The 23,156-nt window shown below is 42.7% G+C and overlaps 1 protein-coding gene across 3 annotated transcripts in view; it reads left to right on the top strand.

The window, feature by feature from the left end:
• Positions 1 to 23,156, top strand: part of bcas3 (BCAS3 microtubule associated cell migration factor) — a 351,541-nt gene that overhangs the window by 230,577 nt on the left and 97,808 nt on the right. The gene's annotated exons all lie outside the window — the stretch shown is intronic.

Below are 23,156 nucleotides of genomic sequence, written 5' to 3'. Positions count from 1 at the left end.
ACATGCATTGTTGTTTTATTATGATTTCACTATTAATACCGTTGTACATATTGATGTTATCCTTGCTGATGTCAGCCCATTATTTATTTCCCTGTCTGTATTGGCGATTGAGTTTGGGAAACATGTCCATGGAAACTGTGAATTTGGTGTAAGACTCAAGCTAAAACTAGAAGAGTTGTACGGGGCTACGGTTTGCTTAGTGATGCAGTGAAAAGGCAGATGCATTTTAGATAGTGCCAATAATGATAGTCGTTTGTGAAATGAGAACCGCTTTGTACTAAGTGTTCTATAGCCCAAAATGTTTACGGCTGTTCCAGATGACCATCCTTGACCATCCAAATGGGATTCATGGCACACAATTTTGGGAAATCTTCCCTTGAAGGCGATCTTGGTGTTGCTTTGGCTGTGTGAAGTGGCCGTGCCTGTCAGTTTCGTGGAGTTACAAAAGTGTTGGAAATAGTGTCAGTGATGACGACATTGGAAAGGTATGGGAGGAGTGGTTTTCAATGAAACAATCCAACAAGCTCTTTTTTTAAAGATTTTGAGATCACATGACCATGGGAGTCTTAAATACTAAAGTATTTTTGATGGGCAGTAGAATGAGTCAATTGGACTTTTCATTTATAGGATGAACATTGTTCTATTTCCTCCTTCAAAAGTTACATGGTCTTGCTTTAAAAATGTCCGTATCCTGTGATTTCAGATTTATATATTGGACGCTGGCAGAAGATATCTGCTGTCAGTCTCAGTCATGGCCTACAAAATCCACCACCGGTCAAACCTAGCCCTGACACCTCCCCTCTTATTTACTATTTAATCTGTGTCCTCTTTTAATCCTTTCATCTCTTCATCTTTCTACATCACACTTTCCAAGCCATCCGTCTCCCCTGTCAGCACTTCCAGGCTCTCTATCTATGTTGTCCCTCCCCGTCTTCCTCGACCCCCCCCCCATCCTCTTCCTCACCCTGCCCATCACACAGCCATCACAGAACATTTGGAGAAACCCTTGAAACTTGTTTGTTTTCCTTGCTGTCGTTGTCATTTGCCAAGAACCCCGACCACGAACCTCGACGAGATGTTTTACAGTTGGCCCTTCAAAGGACAGTAGAGATTCCAGATGGAGTTGGCTGTCAGCTCTTTCCCGCACATTTGCAACCACAGAGAATATGATTTACCAACTAGGGTGTGTTCATATACTTGGCAACGTGATGGTTTTGACAGTGTTGTGGCGGCTGAGTTGTCTGAGATAGGTTGTGTGGAAGTGGGAAGAGCTTGACTTCCATAAATCAGAGTTAAGCATGACTCAACTTAAGACAACATCATAGAATAAGTTCAGAGCAATACGTTCTCAGAGGCCAACTGAATACCTGGGTCTTTTGTGAACTGAAGTGACCAGTGGCTGATATTTTAATTTGACTGTTTTATTGCCCCAAAAACTGCCCAAAATATATATTTTCTAATCGTGTAATCATAGTGTATAGAGCACATGAACGCCAAACCCAGACAAATGTAATTGATTAAATTAGTAATACCTAACATAGACCTGTTTGTCATGTTGTGTTACATTGTTTGTTGGCTGTTTTTATACTTGTTAAATGTCTATAAATATTACTCCACAATGGTCAGACATGTGAAATGATCAGAACTGTAATAAGAAATATTCACTTGCTATGTTGAAAAACCTCCATTCTATTAATATAGATGAGACTGCCTGGCACCGACTGACACTGACTCGGTGTAACACTGCTTTAGACCGGCAACAATGAAATGGGGCTTGAAGATCCTGTCTGTGGGCATAAATAATTGAATTCCCTACTTAACCTCAGCTCCTTTTCTTTGTATTATCACCATTCAACATATAGCATGTGTGGTGTGTGATTAATGTACCTCATTGGTTATTTAAGTTATTGTATTTTTCATGCAGTTTCACCTTTATTTTGGAATAGAGCGGTGTCAAGACAATAGATCCAAAGGAGAGAAACCTAGTGTTCATTTACACCATCTGACCACAATGTTAGTCTAGGCTCTGACCTTTGACATGATGCAGACAAGCCTGCCTTTTCAAACCCGATGCTTTAAGAAAGCTCTGTTAGTGTAGCAGTGACTCTTTGTAGTTGTGGCTACAAATGTCTTCCTAAGGATTATCATCACACCGGGTACGTTCTTTCATGCAATTAATTTGCACATCAATTATTTGACTTTCACGCAGAGCATAAATATTACAAATCAGAAAAAGCCAACGATTGTTTTCTGTAATGTGGTCATTTTCTGTCAATAGAATCCTGATATTTGGTCCTCTGCCTGCGCAAATCTGTTCAAACCTTTTATTGAAAAAAGTGTTGCAACCACCTGAATATGTCAGTATGAATAGTTTTGATGTGAAATATTTGCAGGGGAGTATTTTGTCAAGCCCCCGATGTGCCTTAAGACTGACGCTGCCACCTGAGGGGGCCACTGGTATCTCCCTTAGTCTGTACTATCCTCTTTCCCTCTCCAATCATCACCCCAAATCCCTGCTTACAGCAAGTGTCAGCAGGTCAGTGCCAGTGCCACTCTTTCTATTTCCTTGTCACTGTCCATCCACACTCTTGGCCCTGCCATGCTACATAAGGAAACCCTCTCACCATTGCCCACCTCCACACCACTGCTGCAAACCCAAGTCCTTCCAGTGCCCCCAGTACACAGATCAGTCACCAGCAGCAGTAGGGCCCGAGCTGTCAGTAGACAGTATGAGCATTAGAATGACAATGCTGCACTGCTGTTTGTGTCAGTGAGAGATGCCATCACTGTTTATTCTCTTTATCTCTGACACCTTCCCTTCTCTTGTGTGTCTTTATGTCCAAAAGAGACTCCGCAAAATCATCATGAATGTCATTCAGTTCAAATGAATATTACATCACATTGAAGTAAATACAAGGAACTTTTAACTGGTTATGAAACGGTCTCAATGGAATACTGATGCATCCTAATGACTTACATAAGTACAAAACCATCAACAACAATATTGGTTATTCCTAGTTATTCATGCCTGCAAAATCAGACAAAACGAAAGTCCTTCAGATCAGACCTCCGTGGCCCCTCCAGCAGCAACCAGCTCCCTGCAGACAGACCTAGGTCCGGCTTTGCTGCCGCCTTAAGCTTAGTTTATACCCGTATAAACTAAGCTTATAGTTTTATATTTTTGTAAACCATTTTTTCTGAAGTCACAAATGCACTTCCCCTACTTCCCATTGTGTTTGATGTTTTTATTTGACAAGAAAGGAACGCTACACCTGGCTACGTTAAAAAATATGCTATACCTAATTTTGCAATAGTTAGCCAAAAGGCAGATAGATTTAGTAGTAATAGTAAACTAATTGTAGTAGTAGTATAAAGAGCGACAAAGTATGTAAAGGGAGTAAGCTGTGGTGGATGAATGGGTCAAACAGGACTATCGCTCAGGAGACTAAGGTTAGAGTTCAGTGATGAGCCCCTTTATACCCTTTTTGGACTATTAATGGATTATTATCATTTTCATTTTTAAGTTGCAGTTTGATCAGGTATAGGAAAGATATTCATAGCCTACAGTAGGCTACACAAACAGTATCTAATGTGTTCCCCGGTCGGGTGCAAATAGCATCGCTGGCTCTGAAGCCCTGGGTGCTTGTCTCTGCCATATACACCCGGGTGTAAGTAGCCACATTAGGTGCAAATACACCTGGCTGCTAACAGCATCTGCCTTCTCGTGTTTGGTTCCTCCTTTCTGGATAAATAAAGGTGTCAGAAAACAATATTTTGGTGAAACATATATGCTGCTAAACTAAATGAGTAGCTTTCATTTTCAAGTAGAGCTACACTATAAGCCTGGGTTCCTCTTGATAATACTGTGTTAGTTTCCCTTTTTGCTAATTGCATTGACAGTCACTTCAGGACTTCCGTCTTTACTCTATGATCTTAGCACCACAACACATTCCCATACATGCACGCTTGTAGTACAACAAACTTGAACAAACACCATTCGGCACTCAAGAGGTGTCTCCTCCAAGCTGCCACTGAACCACTGCCATCCCAGCGTGTCAGAAAGCCATTAAAAGCCAGTCTCTTAAAACGGTTTCTCAGCTCGCCCATGTTGCTTCTTCTCTCAGGCCATATTTAATAAATAAAGCTGCCGGCACTCTGCATCTGGGAGAGAGAGCTTCTGCAGAGTGTGGGAGGCAGTGAGGGAGAGTGAGAGGGTCACTATTATATCTTGCTAAAACGCTTCAAATGTAATTCAGCCGCAGGTCAGGACTTCAAAAGTGCAACGGCGTGTGTGTGTGTTCCTCGGTGTGTAGGGTGGCACTGCATGTGAGCGGGTGTAAAAGGGGTCGGTTTTTAAAGGCTTTTTAAAAGGTTTGGAGGAGTGAAGGTCAGGTGATGGAGAAAGCGTTAACAGCAAACCTCTCTCGCCACATCTCTCCATCCTGCTCTTCCCCTCTGCTGCCCATGAAAGTTTGATGTTAGAATTAGGTTGTTGACTCATCTCGCACCTCTGTGCTCATAGTATTGACAGGCTGCCAGCAGACTGCTGGGCGGGCCGAGATAGCCGCTGAGTGTGTACTCCCTCCCTCACTGTCTCACTTCACTCTCCTTTTGCTTCAGCATCAGCCAACAGCATCAGAAGTGTCTTAACAGAGCTTTAATGGCCTCTGCCCCAAACCTCACCTCCAGCACACACTCACACACACTCACACACACACACACACACACACACACACACACTCACACACACACACACACACACACACACACACTTACCCAAACACACACATATACACACACTCACTCACACAAACACACACACACACACTCACCCAAACACACACACACACACAAACACACACACACACACACGTATACACACATGCTGTGGGTTGGAAATAGCTTGCTGGTGGTGGAGGAAAAAAAGTGTTGAACAAAAAACGAGAGAGAGAGAGAGCTCGTTGTTCTGATGGAGGGTGACATGCACTCCTTCTCTCACCCGCCCTGCTCCCCCAGCTCCCGTCGTCCCTCCCTCTCTCCCTCTGCCCACTGGTTCAGATGACCAGCCTTCCTGGATTCTATCCTTTTGTTTTTTTTCTCTTCCCCTCGCTCTTTACATCTTGTTTTCACACAAAAATATTGAAGGATTCTCTGTGTTCTTTGATTTCAGTCATTTCACTCAATGTTATCTAACAATGCTTAAAACCATAGTTGTCATTTCTAGATATCCCAGTAATAAATGAGTGGTGGCATTTAACATTCCAAAACATCATTTTGGGTTTATGAAGAGTCGTCTTGTCTGGCAGAAGGGTTGGACTACATCACTATATCTGCACTTTGGCTATCAAACCACATCCTTCCACTCTCTAGGCAAGGCAAGTTTATTTGTATAGCACATTTCAACAACAAGGTAATTCAAAGTGCTTCACATAAAACCATTAAAAGCATCAAAACATAAGGCAAAAGAAAAGGAGATTTAAAAACAATTAATAACATTGATTGAAACATTAAAAACAGTCATTACAACACTAAAAAGCTAAAAATAGAATAATAGTTGCAGTGCAGTGTAAGAAATAAAATACAGTAGTAAAATGCATAAATTGATTAATATCTTGAATGTGGTTCAATTAAAGGCAGCAGCAAACAGAAAAGTCTTCAATCTTGATGTAAAGGAGCTGAGGGTCTCAGCAGACCTGCAGCTTTCTGGGACTTTGTTCCAGATATGTGGAGCAGAACAACTGAACGCTGCTTCTCCATGTTTAGTTCTGACTCTGGGAACAGAAAGTAGACCAGTCCCAGACGACCTAAGGGGTCAGGATGGTTCATAAGGTAGCAGCACATCAGAGATGTATTTTGGCCCTAAACCATTCAGTGCTTTATAAACCAACAGCAGGATTTTAAAGTCAATTCTTTGTTGGACAGGAAGCCAGTGTAAAGACCTCAGAACTGGAGTGATGTGATCCACCCTCCTGGTCTTAGTGAGGACTCGAGCTGCAGCGTTCTGATTGACGTTTTACAGAGACCTGTAAACACACCGTTACAGTAGTCCAGTCTACTGAAGATAAATGCATGGACATGTTTTTCCAAATCCTGTTGAGACATAAGTCCTCTAATCCTTGATATATTCTTCAGGTGATAGTAGGCTGATTATGTAATAGTCTTGATGGCTGTTCAGGTTGAGGTCTGAATCCATAACTACGCCTAGATTTCTGGCTTGGTTTGTGGTTTTTAACATCAGTGATTGAAGCTGAGCGCTGACTTTCAATCGTTCGTCCTTGGTACCAAAAACAATTACTTCTGTTTTATCTTTTTAAATGAAGAAAATTCTGGCCCATCCAGTTGTTGATTTGTTCAATGCAGTTACCCAGTCCTTGTATGGGATTATAGTCCCCTGGTGATATAGTTATGTAGATTTGTGTGTCGTCTGCATAATTATGATAAAACACTTTGTTATTTTCCATAATCTGAGCTAGTGGAAGCATGTAGATGTTGAACAGAAGAGGCCCCAGTATTGAACCTTGGGGAACACCACATGTCCTTTTAGTCAGCTCTGATGTGTAATTAGCTACAGATACAAAGTATTCTCGGTCCTTCAAGTAGGATTCAAACCAGTTAAGTGCTGTGCCAGAGAGTCCCACCCAGATGTTTAGTCTTTCTAGTAGTATGTCATGGTTGACCGTGTCGCACACTTCTCAAATTTACATGTAGACTCCTCGATTGTTTCTCTCCTCTGACCAGCAACTTGTAGAATCATATGGAGCTCGTAGTCCCAGGAGTCTCCTCCACCACTGACCTGATGGATGTGATGCTGTATTCTAGATATGATAATTATTCATTGAGTATACATGATTTTGGTAGTAGCATGTGTTATCTCAGTGGATTTTCTGCTCCGACATGAGCAACATTCCAGCGGAAACTCCAGAAAATCTTGTTTTGCCATGAAAATAGTCACATTTACTGTAGCTGCAATTTGTCATCTTTTGATGAGGTCGCACCCTGACTCATTCTTTCCTTTTCTCTGTTTTTCTCTCTGTCGTTCACACACTCTCCTACCACCAATGCCCCCCCCACATTTACTAAAGGCTTTAGCTGTGAAGAGCACTGTGCTAGCTAGGCCCAGCCAAAGGCAACGCTCATTAGCAGAGTTTAGCCACATAGGCACTGAATGGGGCGGCTTGTTGACACACACAATGGGATCAACCCCCTCACACTCACGCAACACACACACACACACACACACACAACCGAGTGGTGGCTCCAGCTTGACGCGTCATGCCCCCCTCTCTTACCCTCTTCAAACTGGGCTTGTGTTTGTGTGTGTGTGTGTGTCAGAACAACCCACCCAGATAGCTCCTCTGATGCTGTCTTTCCCTCACCTTCCACTGTCACACACAAACACACACAGTCACATGTCACACACCTCCTTTGTACCTCATGCACCGGGACCTAACAAACACAGATTTTGTAGATTTTGTATATAGACAACTTCTTCACGCATACATTTAATTACCTACCACACATTCACACACACATTTCTGGGAATCCTCCAGGGATACACACACATGCACACACACACATTTGTACGGGAACAATACATCTATTGTCTCTTAGTGGCAATAACCACAGCTGTCCCTCACAGATTTTAGTATCAGTACCATTACACTATATGTAGTTGTCTACTCAGGGGTTATATCATCCTCAAGCCCCTCCTTATTTCAACTGTACACTCACAAGAACATGCACGCGCGCACACACACACGTGCTTGGTAATGGAATAAGCAAGCCTAATCCTAGTAAACTGACCAGTTAGTACTAATAGGTTCTTTCACTTTGGCCTGGTTCTGCTGTCACATGGCGGTAGGACAAGGCTCTGTCTTATAGCCCCATCCACCCTGCCGGATGGGACATATCAGCTCCAATTTGGCCCATCACCGCCTTTAAGAAAATTTATCAGGCCCTCGTTAGGAATGAAAGCAGTCTGTGTACCAGGAGCCGGGGCAGATGGGAGATTAGTTCAGGCTTCCCACGGACAGGGAATATAGAAGGAGTAGTGCTGTTTGTGTGAGCTGAGTCGGAGAAAATGAGGACACATAAGGATACTTAAGTTTTGTGTATTTGTGAGAGCCTGTGTGTGTGTGTGTGTGTGTGTGTGTGTGTGTGTGTGTGTGTGTGTGTGTGTGTGTGTGTGTGTGTGTGTGTGTGTGTGTGTGTGTGTGTGTGTGTGTGAACTTGTTTTCCAAAGTTGGCTACTTATGAAGATGAAGGTTACCTCACATTGAGGGGGAAGAAAATTCAGCTCATTCATAAAATGAATAGGACAAGATTGCAACACTTGATCACATTTTTAGTGTTTGGACCTCCACAGTGCACAGGCTTACTGGTGCAACTAGTCCAACTGCCTTTCTGACCTCTGTGTGACTGCTACTGCTCTAGAATAACACATGACGGGATGGGAAGCATCTGCATAGGAGTGCGACGGTTTATTTCATTATCGGCTATTCTTTATTATTTAATTTGGTCTATGAAAGGCCCATCACAATTTCCCATCATTACATTTCTGTTCTTTAAATTTCTATTTTAGCCAGGTGATGTTTGCCTTTTTTGCCCGAGAAATGGATAAAACAGTTAATCGATGAAAATTGTTTTTTTAAAGTCAAATCATTTTCTGTAGATCAGTTATTCGATTAACCATCTATCGAATTTATCTTTATCTGCATTTTCTTTATACTTTTTCCTACTTCTTCCTGGTTACTTGTTTTGATAAATACATCTTTAAACCAAGCAACAGTCAGTCTGTTAATTTCCTGTTAAGTGACTTGGAAGTCGAGAGAAGCTGGAAGCTGGCTAGAGTTGAACGTTCCACAGCCACTTAGCTTGGGACATCAGAGATGATGATCATCAAAATGGGACATCATGAAAGAACAGAGAAAAAATGGCGTGTTGTTTCCCCAGAAAGGAAGCAATTCTATATAATATTGTACAGTACCTTCTGTCTGCATGACACATCCAGTATGTGCTACGACTTCAACTGATCAGAGCTCATAGAAGGCCACTTCACAATAGTCCAATGTTTTGCTCTTAGCCATTCTTGGGTGTTTTTAGCCGTGTGTTTTGGATCATTATCCTGTTGGAGGACCCATGACAGACCAAGCTTTCTGACACTGGGCAGCACATTTTGCTCCAGAATGCCTTGATAGTCTTGAGATTTCATTGTACCCTGCACAGATTCAAGACACCCTGTGCCAGATGCAGCAAAGCATGCTTCATTTTTGCATCTGTGAACATAGAGCTGATGTGACTTGCCAAAAAGCTCCAGTTTTGTCTCATCTGTCTAAGGGACATTCTCCCAGAAGCTTTGTGGCTTGTCAATATGCATTTTGGCAAATTCCAGTTTCAAAACTGGAGCTTTTTGGCAAGTCACATCAGCTCTATGTTCACAGATGCAAAAATGAAGCATACAAAGAAAAGAACACTGTACCTACTGTGAAACATGGAGGAGGCTCGGTTATGTTCTAGGGCTGCATCTGGCATAAATACCAGAATACCATGAATGTCACATTTGGACTTTATTTTCAGGACTCTTATACTCCATCCTCAAACTTTTTTTTTTCTCAGAATTTTGGGTTTCATCTTGGAAATTTTTTTTTTTCTTCTTTGTTTTTTTTCTTGTGGCCCAAATCCTCGTCTCTGTGAAATACAACACCAAAGCAGCAAAGACATACACAATCTACCAGTTAAAAGCTTGGTGCACAAGACCACTATGTAATCAGGGCCTCTGGCATCCCACAGTCGCCTTTTTCACTTTGACCACAGATGTTATTTTCACTCTCTGACTTTTGATCACCAAGGTTTCTGATCTGATTTCTGCAGTTTCAGTTACCTCTGCAGCCTTTATGGGCGCTCACTGGTGTGGAGTGTCAGTCAACAAATCTAGAGCAATGCTGCAGTAGGTTTACATACTGAGTCCATTTCAGCAAAATGTATCTTCATTATACATACAGTATTGTCTTTAGCTTTGAGTGTGGGTGAGAGAATAGGAGTGTTTTTCAAAGGATATGGTAGAGCCAGACATACTTCTGCTTTCAAACAGTTAGCGGACGTCACTTCAGGTTGCCTCTTCCGGGTACCTCCAAACCACTATCCATCAACTATGATCTCTTCACACAGCTAAATAGGCCGATGATGAAACCACCATTTCAGCCCTAATTTTGTTTACTAGTCGAGGACCGGATAATCTCACTTTTGAAGCTGATGTTGCTCCATCAGGTTACTCAGATAAGGCGACTGTGGTAGAGCAGGGTCGTCCTTCAATCAGAGGATCGGCGCTTCGATTCGCGGCTCCGCTAGTCCATGTTGATGTGTCTCTGGGCAAGACACTTGACCCAAAATGACTCTGCTGTGTATGAATGGGTATGAATATTAGTTAGTTAGAGTCCTGATGGGCAGGTGGCACCTTGCATGGTAGCCCCGTATCGTTTCCCTAGCTGTAGTTTCGGTGGCTCTTCTTTTTCACTGTTCGAACTTATACGTACGAAAACCAATGGACTGTAATTAATATCTAGCCCACGTAATCGTGAACCAGGATGTGCAGCGCTGCCGATGAGAAAGTCAGGCGACGTAGTTTAAAGAGCTACAAAGTCCACGCAGGGAGGAGGCCGGGGTGGAGGGACAGGTCAAAAAAACACAGGACTTTCACCCAGGAGCCTGCTGTTAGTGCCCCGTGTGAAACGCAATTTATTTGTCACAGAGGCTCATAGAAATGTGTTAGTAGTTCCTCCTACAGTTTGTGTGGTCCTGTGAGACTGTTCTCCCAAGGAATGCATTGACAAATGATCATGGCAGTGTCAGATCCGAAAACTGATGACATTTTGTTTGGATGACTAGTAGGAACCAGCACGTCATCGAGGTTAAAAACGCATTTTAACAGACCTTTCAACTGGTATTAAAAAACAGCACTAGGCAATAGGAATGTGTGTAGGTTTGTGTGTTTAGTGTTCGTGACGTATATTCACTGTTCCACCACTGCATGGGAAGTCGCTAGATGTGTGTGAACTGGAACTGTGTCTAATCTTCACTTACTGCACACTGCAGCCTGATTACTGAAGTGAGACAACCACCTTCTCTACCCTCTCTCTCTCTCTCTGTCTATCTCTCCCCCTTATCTCCCCTGTATCTATCACATTCCTCCCTTTGATCAATGCCAGGGGCATGTGTGGTCGGAGACAGTGTGTTTGGATATGTGTTTGCGAGTGTGCTACTGAGATTATGGAAGTGTTATCATGTGTACTGTGTGTTAGTGCGGCGAGCGTGTGTGTTTGTGTGTGTGCATACCAGATTGGCCATGCTTTGATCTCCCATGCAGTGTTGTCTTTGAACTGAAGAGCTGTGTATGACGGAGGCTACTGTTAAAGCAGTGAGGGCCTTCAGCTGATAAGACGGGAGTCTTTGGGGGCCACATGTCGCTCAGTAAAGTTACACAGCTCTACAGTGACGGTGATAGGCGTCCTAGGAAGCTGGGCTTTTACCTTTTATCCAGACCAAGTACAGTTGGTCTTAGACTGACCAACCTATTTAACTGATAGGGAATATGGATGTCATTTGGTGAAATGAATCCTACATCTAGATTCAGTAGCATGGACGGTGAAGAGAATCTTCCTTCTTGAAACTATTGTTCACCTAAACTTTCATTTTGGCAAAGTTGTTGGAGAGTTGTTTCTGTTCAGACAACATTCAATATTTTACAAGTTTAACTTCCTTTATTTGATTAAAAATATGTATAAATAAAACCTCTCTATATACATGAGACTGAAGTTCCACTCTTGAGTGATAACACCTGACCCACATGCTGAATGAAGACTGTGAGAACTTGTTGAAAGCCCTGAAAGCCAGTAAGCGAACCTTTGAGCTTTGATTATTTGTATTGCTTAGTATTGTCTTTGTATTGATACTCAGACATTGTATTTTCAATAGTACCAAAGAAATATACCCAGTCCTAGCCAACTTAGGACATGATAGCTCAAATATTGCATCATTCCAAAATAGGTAAGTTGATGATACACAGGCAAACAGGCAAACGTTTTGAGCAATTTTAAGATTTCCTAGCAGCGGGCAATAAATAGGAGTGACAGGTCAATGAGTGATGAAGGCAATACCCTATACTGGGCAACATTACAGTATTACTGTCAGGAGGTGATATCCACCAGCTACTAGAATTCTTGACAGTTATGACAGTCACAGCTGTTACACCGTCTCATCTCTTCCACCATTGTGTTAAAATGGTTCGGGCTGAGAACATGTCATCTGACCGGTTTTCTACATCGGACAGGTTGGTGTTGGAACTTTGCCAGCAGAGCTCTCTTGCCAAGCGTGGCTGGTTTTCAAAGTGATGAGTTGTTTTCAGTGCTACGTTTTGTAAACAATTCTTTTTCCAACCATTTGTGTCCTTTGCAAAGTTAAGTTTGCTGTAAAAGAATAATGTGTCATTACTAGATACGTATGCATTTAAGTTTTAAAAAACTTGATGAGGAAGAACAAAGTTCCAACGAAAACAGCAGTGATCACGGGGATCAGATACATGACCACAGTTGTTGCACCCAGCTGTCAACTCATTCCCATAAGACATGAATGCAAAATGTCACCCTTCCCCCTGTTGGAAGTGTTGGATATGCATGGGAGCACCTTAACCCCTACTGCACCCTGTCCTCCTGACCACCCCCCCACATGCTTCTCATTTAGGGCATCAGGCATCCCGGCTGCAGTCCTGACCTTCCTCCTCAGAGTTTTATGAGGCAACCATTAACTCCCTGCTGGCCTCCATGGCCTGCTGGCCAGATTTACAGCACCAATGAAGTCGGGAGTGTGTGTCTGTGTGTGTGTGTGTGTGTGTGTGTGTGTGTGTGTGTGTGTGTGTGTGTGTGTGTGTGTTTTAGGAATAGCTAAAGCTTATTTCATACTAACTCGCCGTAGTGAAGCCGGCGCGAGGAGAAAATGACGTAATCGTGCCCGAGTGGTCGTGCACCTCTGAATTTTTGTAACTTGGTGCGTGGGATCATGTGACGTCACAAATAGTTCACTGAAAAAAACACTATTTACATGTTTAGGAATTATACAAAGACCGCCAAATCGTTTTGAGATGCTTTCGAAACAAGAGGTCATTTGAGTATATATTTTGCGGCCACATTTTTTACAGAATATTCAACCTATCTTTCTAGCTTGTAATACCAAACTTCTTTCTTTACAGGGTTTGTTTAAAGGCAATAAAGTAGTCCATGAATATGAGATATGAGTTTACAGTTAATTACAATCCCTCTGCATTGGGGAGGTTGGTTAATGGCTTTTTGCCGGTTAAACCTACAGTCTATGAACATATCTATGAGTTACACTCGTAGACTTATTGATTCTTCACAGTTCATTTTGTGTGTACGCCCTCTGGCGTTTCGGAGAATTCTGCAACGCACAGCGCATAGAGAATAAACGGCTCCGTTCATGCTCGGAGCTTGCACGCCGTGTGCAGTGGCGCCAAGCGTGAGTATAAACAAAGCTTAAGACTGTGTTGATTATCACGAGGGTGGGTGCTACTGGGATAAGGTGTTCGTGTGTTGCTTGGTCCTCGCTTACCCTGTGACTCTGATCATCCATTAATCTGCAGCATTAGTGCTAGTGAGCTAATGGATCCAGCCACAGCATTAGCTGTGGGGGAGAAGTCTAGGATTGTGGGGTGAAAGAATGCTGTATCAACATGGGGGGCTGTTAGATGGTGTTAGGATGGATCGATAAGCCACTGAGCAAGCTATCATACAAGAAGCCATTGATGCATGCCTTCTTCTGTCAGCAAACATGCTTTGATGTGTGAGTTTCCTTTTTTCCGACAACAGTTTGTGGGTCCTGGCTAATGTGAAGGAGGGGTATCATTGTGGTATTAGTTTGAAGTGTAGGGCCACTGACCAAACTGCGGTATTTGACGAGTTGAGAGTGAGGATGTGTTGCAAAGACTCAAATGGCACTCCATGGGGGATTTGAGAAAGTTTAAAGATTGCAAATGCACTTTGATGCACAGCATCAGCAACCAATAGGGATGTGCTGTTTTCCCTTAGGAAATGGAAGCACTGGGACCAGCACTCAATACCAATCAATCTTGCCAGGTGAATGAGGTGGCATATTCCCTACTACTACCCATAGGTTTCTGAAGAGATTATTCCAGCCTGGAATTGGTTCCACTATTCACAACTATTGGCAACCAACATTACTGCGTAAAACAATTCCTCCAAAAAGACTACCAAGATGCACATAGAAGAAGAAAAACAACTATTGTGTTAGATGTTTTTTTCTGTTGAAGAAAACAGCGATAGCTGACCTTTTTCCCTCTAAATGTGGTGTGGCATTCTGAGACTGGGTGTCCATTTTGTGTCAGAAGCACTTGGGAGTAGGAGTCCCAGAATCCCAGAGTGCTACTTTATGTCTTCAGGCGGAGAGCTAACACCTAGGCTCTTAGCTCTATAGCATCTCTCCCTCCTCCTTTCTCACTCTTTACCCAAGTGGAATGGCACTAGAAGAAGAGGTGGGATCACAGTCTCAGAGGTGTTGCTGGACCTGTCCACAGCCTCAGAGTGCGTGGGTGTGTCCCTTGTGTCTGTGTTTGCTTTAATGCATGCGCTGGCTTCATTTCCTCTCGTGCTTGGCTATAGTAATTTGTGCATGTATGTGCTATCTCTAAATCTAACATTGATCATGCCAAATATTTTCTTAGCAAATCAACGATCCTGTATTTCCCTCAGAATATTATTCTTTCTCATCCAACTTATCTTATCTTGTCTGTTCAGGTCAAGGTGTTAATTCTAATCAATCCGATATTAAATGATGTCTTTTCTAATATGTTTGAGGTGCCTGACTCAAAAAACCTCAACATGCATACATTAGTTTGGCGTTTAAATTCTTTTTTTTTAAAGTTTTGCTCTGTCAGCCCCAGCTACTCAATTTGATCAACTGAAATAACCTGAATTTGTTCGGTAACGTGTTTCCTTGAAATGATCTCAAAGGAAAGAGTTCAGAAGTTCAAGGTCAGTTGTTGGTCATGTCCAAAAGGCTGACGCTCAGAGTATTATGGCAAACACAGGCATACAGCTGAGCTGGTTCACTGGTAAGCAGGGGCTGTAAATGCACCCTCATGCACACTCTCGCAAACACACACACAGCGTTGCACGCAAAGCTGGGAACGGCTCGCCGTGGAGCGCTGCAGTGTGGGCTAATGGCTTTCACAGAAGACTCACACTCAGGTAGCGTGTCTTCTCCATTACGTCTTGCCTGGTGCTTAAGTGTCAAATCTGCATAATTTTTTCCTCTTTATTTCACACCTCCTCCGACAGCCAAAGGTGACTACCCGTTTACATACACTTTACATATATACTTTTTATATCAGTAGAACTAAAAGAACTACATGTAGAACACAACACAAATATGTCTACTACATGTTTAAATGGACAGAGCTGTGCTCATGAACACACTATGACATATGTGCATACTAGGTCATATTTGTAATATATTATGTGAAGTGTAGTTAATATACATTTTTTCTGACATGGCAGGTCCACTTTATGCTGAACCACATTATCAAACTCTATTATATGATTGTTTCTAGAAAAATAAAAAGTTCTATATTCATATATGTATTACTTTTGTGCTCTGGCATGCAAATAGTCTCACTTATTTTGTATACTTTTAACCTGAAATACAGAGAACATTTCAGATTTACACCTACACTTACTATCAGCTATGCCTCTGTTGACCTAGTAAAAGAAAATCAGCTTTAGCTGCTCTGTCTCATCTGTCAAATTGTGGAAATGGCATGTTTTGCAAATGACATGTAACATCGCCGTGAAAAGAAGACAATTCCTTTCGCTGGTATAGCAGAGCGGCTCTGGATGCACAGAACTGGGACAAAGACGCTAAACTTCACAAAAGTGGTTTCCCTCAGTGGCAATCACGTGAAAAGCTTGTGGCCTAAATAGTGGCTCTTAGCAGGGACAAGCTCTGCCGGGTTGTGTGATGTGGAAACACTCCTGGACCACCAGCTCTAATCAGGCTGATGATGGTTAAAGACACAGAGCCTCCTCTGAGTCAAAGCAGCATCCGCCCGTGTGTGTGAGTGTGTCGGGGTCTGTGTGTCTGTATGTAAGGGGGCTGATGGCCTGGACAGCTTTGATCCCAAGGCCTTGTCATGTTTATGGCGGTGTTGAGAGGGGTAAGCCAGGCCAAAGGAACAGGTCACAAACTATCAAGGCAATATGTCCGTGTTAGCATAATAGTATGTGTGTGTGTGCATACATTTTTGGTTGTCTTTATTGCCTCTTGTACATGCTTGTGCTCACGCACACAATCATTAATCAGAATATTTTCAGAAGACTTCAAAAGGCATTAAAAGCTTTTGAATCTAATAAAAACCATTTTAGGTCATCTCCAGACAAGACTTGTATGAATCAACCAAAAGGTGCTGCAGAAGGGATGGTTCCGTAGCGTATTTTACGATCACACCTTTACTCATGTTTTTTATAAAGGCTGGTATTGACACTCTTTAGTCCCAAGTCCTCTTTCACACATGCACTACAACCCTGAACTTATCGAGACATTAACAGGAGGAGATGTACTTGAGAAAGCAAATGTCCGGATCAGTTGGACCGGACATTAAACGGACTTTACTGCTAGCTCCCTACTACGAAGCCTGTGTAATGTCCGATTGAGCCCATTAGTGAGTCGAGCTGATCATTGTCCGCATGTGTATAGCGCCTTCTAGTCTTCAGACCACTCATAGTGCTGTACACTACATGTCATCTTTCACCCATTCACACCCATTCATACACTGATGGTAGGGGCTACCATGCAAGGTGCCACCTGCCCATCAGGACCCTAAACTGATTCACATTCACACAGCCTTGGGGAGCAATTTGGGGTTCAGTGTCTTGCCCAAGGACACCAAATGCGGACTGAAGGAGCCGAGGATCAAACCTCTACCTCTAAGGCAAAGCTGCCACGGCCCGGAGTCTTCAGCTTTCAGAATCCATAAACCATACAGTCCCTTATTACGAACTATTTTAATTACAATGTCATACAAATTTAACCTTTGTTAATAAACAAGCAAATTGTGTTCCAGGATGATTTTCTCGTCAGTGTACAATAACATGCTCGGTATTGCTGGAAACTAGAAATTCCGAGCTTTCTAATGTACCTGAAGGCACTTTGCATCAAAACACACAGCGGCCACTGTCAACAGGGAAACAAAGCAGTGAAACTTCACTATAAGTAACATTCCTTGTAAACAGTCAACAGTAAACATGGCAAAACATGGGTGTCCCTCATCATCAATGTTGTATTGTAATGTACAGTCCCAGTTGTAGTAACGAGTAGTAGAAGACATTCAGTTGCATCATTATCCATAGATCTTGGTTATCATGGTGATACTGCCGTTGAAATTTAAATGATGTACTAGGCGAGGATAAAAATCTTTTTATTTTCCTTTATTGCATCTATATTTACTCTGGAATGTTAATAGAAATAGGTGTGCTTACAATGGATTCATATTCTTTAGCTTCTTACTTTTCAAAGGTGACCAGAAATATGTATATAATATAAGTCTTATGGTTGAGCTATTCCTGATTCATTTTGGGTATGCCACTTTAGTTGTTTATTCTGAAGGAACAGCTTAGGGGTTCATAGAAAATGTGTAGTTTTGTGATTTTGTCAGTCCTCAGTAAAACTTATTTTTAGTGACTAGTCCTTTTGGTGTGTGTGGATGTGTACAGGGATCTTGGATAAATATTGGCTATGGCATTGGAAGTAAACTACCTAAACAAAAAGGCAGACAAATAAATTGATATTCCTCTTAGCAATGTATTTTAAAAAGTATTCTTTGGTATCGGTACCTAAACACAGGTGTTAGATTCCAAGTGAGACCCAGCCCTGTGCAGAAAGTGACATGTTGAGCTATCAAAATGTTTTAAAATGGTTTAGATACCTGTCTATTATAGGTGAAATTTGGACCTACCTTGTAAAATATCTCACCACAGTCTTATTAACATTACTAACACTGTAACTACCTGGCCTCGACGCAGCCACCCTTTCCCCTTTATCAACTTGATTTTAATTTACATACCGAAAAAACACCTTCCTCCCAGACACAGTGTCACACCTCCAACACCTCCAGTGAGTAGTTTTAGTACAGAAAGCTGTACTGTACGCGCCGTTGGCTGACGGCTAAAGGAGGTAATAAGCTTACATGTCAGGCCCGCTGGTTAGCCCCTTCTCGTCAAACAAAGAGCGATTATCCCACTTTCTAACAGGAAGGAAGGAATGCACTGTGCTACAACCATTAAGCAGAAAACGGGTCAGGATAAGTTCTTGTTATGTGATTGTGGGATGTGAGTAAGAGGATGTACGCATTCTCTCTGTTTGTGACCGCCTCTCAAGTGCATTGCGTCTGCACGTGTGTGTGTGTGTGTTCAGTTGAGGGTGAGCAGCCTCGCATGGCGCCAAAGCCTCCTTATTCTCGAATTCCTGGTAAAGATGCTAATTTGAGACCCTCTTCACGTGTGTGTGTGTGTGTGCGCGTGTGTGCGCGTGTGTGTGTGTGTGTGTGTGCGTGTGTGTGTGTGCGTGCGTGCGTGTGTGTGTGTGTGTGTGTGTTCATTCTGAGTGAACTGACTAAAGATGGCCTTTAGCCCGGGGCAGTCTCTCTCTTCATCCTCTCACTCTTGAGTGGCCACACACTAAGAGGCCAGATCCACTCTGAACAGCAGAGGGAAAGACAAGGACATGAGTGAGGACACAACAGCCCTCTTCTTCCACATACAAGGTGCTACATTTAGTGTTTTTAACAGTTAGCTTTGTCAAACTGCTGTCATTTATCTATCACAAATGACACCATATTTGACCCATTTTAGGCCCCTGTTTCATGGTGTTTTATCAATGCCAGTGTTAATGAAACCACATTTCCCATAAACCCCCTTGGTTAGGAACATACAACCATCCACGTGACGGGAAGGATTACAGAAAAGTGCAGTTGCCGTTCGGTCAGTTAACTCAGTAATGTCATAATTCACCTCAAAAACATGGCTGGAAAACTAACTCCACATGTAAAAGCACAAAGTTATAACACACTAGTTTGGTGTGTGCGTTTTGGTACTTGAAATAAGACATTCACTCATGTATATGATGATTTAACAAGCTCATGTGTGAGTGTGTATGTGTTTCTGAAGGCTGCTGTCATGTGATGACTTCATGTCATCAGGCCAGAGGGTCTAATGTCCAGCCTGTCTCCATCTGCTGCACACACACACAGGCACACACACACACAGGCACGCACAGGCACGCACATTTCCCTCTGATGTGCCATTGTCATTTGACTTTTTTAATGTGTGATTGCATTTTAACATTATAAACTCGCTCTACAGCAGGGCTGAATATGTGCGTCTGTCAACCTGCATGTGTGGAGTAACTCGACATGAGTTTGGATCCTGTGGTTAATATGCATGTTGTGAGGAGGTTCTTCATAGTGTCTGGTCGGTGGCGCTATGGCAAAGGGTAAAAAGAGGAAGAAGAGCCTCCCTCTCTGCCTCTGTCTTTCTGTCTTTCTCCTATTGGCTGAGAGTCTGGAAATGAAATGTGATCCTCAGAGTGAAACATCAAACAGCAAGCAGCTGCTGGGTTGTCAGGTCACCGACCGGTCAGAGGATGGACCACGGCCTCCTCTGTGTGTGTGTGTGCTTGTGTGTGTGTGTGTGTGAGTGTGGTTGTCTCTAGCTGCATGCACGAGTGGGCATGTGTGCATGAGTTCATGTCTCTGTTTGAGGGTAATTCATTCTGTTTTGCGTGTGTGTGTCATGTTCTTTTATGAATTTGCAGAAGCTGAAGTGTTTCATGGTTTTTCTTTTATATCTGGTACCTCATTTGTGTGTGTATGTGTGTAAATGCACATGTTTACATACAGTACGCACGAGCTTCAAAACCCCAGCCGCGTGGGGCACACTGATATACCCCTGCCGTCATCACATAGCATATGTCTCCTCACAAACTGAGGCTAGTTGCTAGCCTAGTGGCGGAGGAAGAAGGAGAGGTCAGGGCGTCTGGTCTGGATGACGGGGAGAGGCGCTGAAATGCTGTCGGGGGGGGGGGCTGGAGTTGGGGTATCAGGGGCATCTGTCTTGTTTTTGGCATGTGGAATGGGTCAGTAACCGTGTAGACATGCAAGCTGAGTGGCTGGCGTAGCCCAGCCAGAGCAGATGGTGGGAGGGGTCACTGCGGGGTCATTCCTGTGTTATCCATGCCACATGTACGTGACATTCTGACAGCAAAAACAAATCTATACATGTTCATCTCCCACAGGCACTGGACAGGACAAGTGAGTCAATCTTTCTTCCTTCTTTTTGTTTTTGACATTTGTCTTGGTCTTTGGTGCTGAGCACTGAAGTGTTTTCATCAGATCAAATGTCAAACACTAAGGTCAGTTTCTTTCGTAGTGATTCTAAAGTAAAGCAGAGGGCGTGCATTGACGATTACTGTATCAGTGAGCTTTCAATGTCTTTGAAACATTACGAAAGCATACCTATTTTAGTTCCCCAGTAATACCTGCACTTATGCTCATATATACTTTCACAATATCACTTTTAACACAATGGTCTGTGCAGACATGTTTCTTTCCCCAAGAATGTATCACCACTTAGACCGCACACACGCAACCACATGCACGCATAAAAATGTCTTCCTGTTAAGACACCCAGTGTAGTATAAAATGAATTGTGAGCATGTCTTTATCCGTTTGGGGTACATTGGAGCCTTTTACCCTCTCCCTCACTACGTCACTCCTCATTTCCTTCTCAGGCCAGGAGACTGGACTGAACAAGTACACTAGGATTAGGCAAAGTAGACTGCAGTAAACCTTATAGCACATGAACATTCACTGTCAGGTTCCTGTGATTAGAAGCATGAAAGAAGCCTATGGATGACATCAAGAAAAAAGGAATCACAAAGTCACCCACAGTGAAGTTTTGGGTTACAAGAGTAAACATTTTGATTTGGCAGCTTTATTTGTATCAGCATAAACTGCGAGGGGGAATATGGCTGTGGCAGTAGGCCGTTCCGGTGTGGCCAATAAGCTTTCCTGTGGGCTTTCCTCTAGGGCTTCCTGTTAGCGCCTCCTGCTAAGCTAACACCACTCCTCATTAACCCTCGTGTTAGCGCTACAGGCTAACCTCCAGGGTGCAGCGGAAGCTGCTCAAGCCGCCGGCCTGGCTCCCCACCACCTCATGTTGTAGCTCTGGAGAGACTTTCAACCTTAGTGACATGACTGATCACTCAGAGATCAGAGTCCTGAAATCCAAATTTCTTTTCTTTTTTTCAGTTCACAGATAATTTAGAGAGGCTTGTATGTTTGTACACTCACATAAATTATACCTCCCCTTTCTAATCAGGATTAAAATCTTGGCAGCCTCTCATTTGTTTTGTGTTTTTTGTTGTCTTTTTCTGTGGGTAATCTGTTGCCCCCTGGTAATAATCTGCCCTACAGTCACAGATAAAAAAATCACACAGGAGGGAGAGAAATGAGGCCAAAACTGAATATGAAAACAGCTGGACAGGCAGCCACATGTCGACCTTGGAAAGTGGGTCTGTATAAAGCATTACAAAACCCCTAGGAGACACTCAGCCAATACATAAAGGACACTGTCTGCTCATCTTCTCTCCTCCTCTTCCTCCTTCCTTCCTCTCCATCCCTCTCTCCAGACTACTCTCTTTTTATATTCCTCCTGAGGTTATTTTCTTCTTCTTCTACACGTCTGCTGTCTGTTTCTTCATTCACTCTTTTGGTCATGTTTTTTTTCTTTTTCTTTTCCTTTTTCTTTTCAAGTGAACCAACCTCGTTTTTTACTAAAACCCAGTGTTGACGCTAAAGGCTGAAAGTCCCATCAAATGTTGGTGAACAGGTGAATGCTGTAGGGGAAAATTCATACAGTTAGAAAGTTATTTTTGTAGACATATATTATTTAATGGACATATGTAAGTAAGTGAACTAATATTTCCTTAATATTTCGTATCCATTGTAGTGATACAACCAGCTATTTTTACACAGAAAAGTTCTGAATATTTAAAACGTTAAAATAATCTTGGTGTATGGATACGTCTTTAAGTCAAAGTTTATTACATCCCAAGTAGTAGTTTTGTCTCCTAAACCTAACCTGCCATTTCACAACGTTAACCACGTGGCATTGCACATTTCTGCACGCATGGTACTGACATGTAAATGGACTGAGGTTGGTACAGTTCAGTCACACGACAAGTTCAGAGACTTTGAATAAACAAGCAAACAGGGCTCTGTGCAGCAGGGGCGGGGCTTCAGGGCTCTGCGGACCGAGTCGAGCACGTCGTCCTCAGCAGGCCATTCCAGGCTGCAGTTTACATTAACTACAGTTCAATTGTGCTGCTCTATGCTGATATACTGTCGTTACAACCAAAATCTTCTTCAATCCTCTGGAGTCAATGAGCGCTTCATAAGAATCTATATTTGGCCCACGCTGAAACCGCGCAAACTGTCACACAGTCCACACAGCCACGGCCCCCCGACAACACTGCAAGCAGCAATACCAGGTTCCAAACAATAGGCCCGTACCCAACGGGCAAACACCCCGAAGGGGCACTGACGAGGACAAAGGAAAACCTTAAATATGAGAAGCTAGAACCTCCGAAAGTTTGGCCTTTTTGCTTGAAAAATTATAAAAACTATGAATAAATTGTCAAAATAGTCATCGTTTAATTGACTAATCCTTCCAGCTGTAGTGTAAAGTACTTTTACGTTAGTGGTTATTGTTCAGCAGGTCGAATCGATGTTCAGTAGTGGATAGTGATTGTCATTCAGAGAAAATGTTTTAGTTAATTTTGTCCTTGTTTTACTTGATTGAACAGGTATAAATGTTTACATTTTATAGTGTTAAAACACTAAATATTTCCTGGAATTGACTAATCCAACCAAAATACACATTTCCACCTGTAGCAGAAAAATGTTCATTATTCATTCAGAAAACAACTCGGCGGCGGTCAGCCAACTTTGAAGTCGACGGCATTCCTTTCTCAGGCGAGCCCTCAGACGCTAGCAGCCTGCTTGAGACACATTCTCATCC

The sequence above is a fragment of the Anarhichas minor genome, unplaced genomic scaffold (genome assembly GCF_050575085.1).
Source record: "Anarhichas minor isolate MPS153535 unplaced genomic scaffold, ASM5057508v1 ptg000052l, whole genome shotgun sequence".
Classification (NCBI taxonomy): domain Eukaryota; kingdom Metazoa; phylum Chordata; class Actinopteri; order Perciformes; family Anarhichadidae; genus Anarhichas; species Anarhichas minor.
Note: the sequence above shows the minus strand (reverse complement) of the source record. Positions and strands in the feature narration are given on the sequence as shown.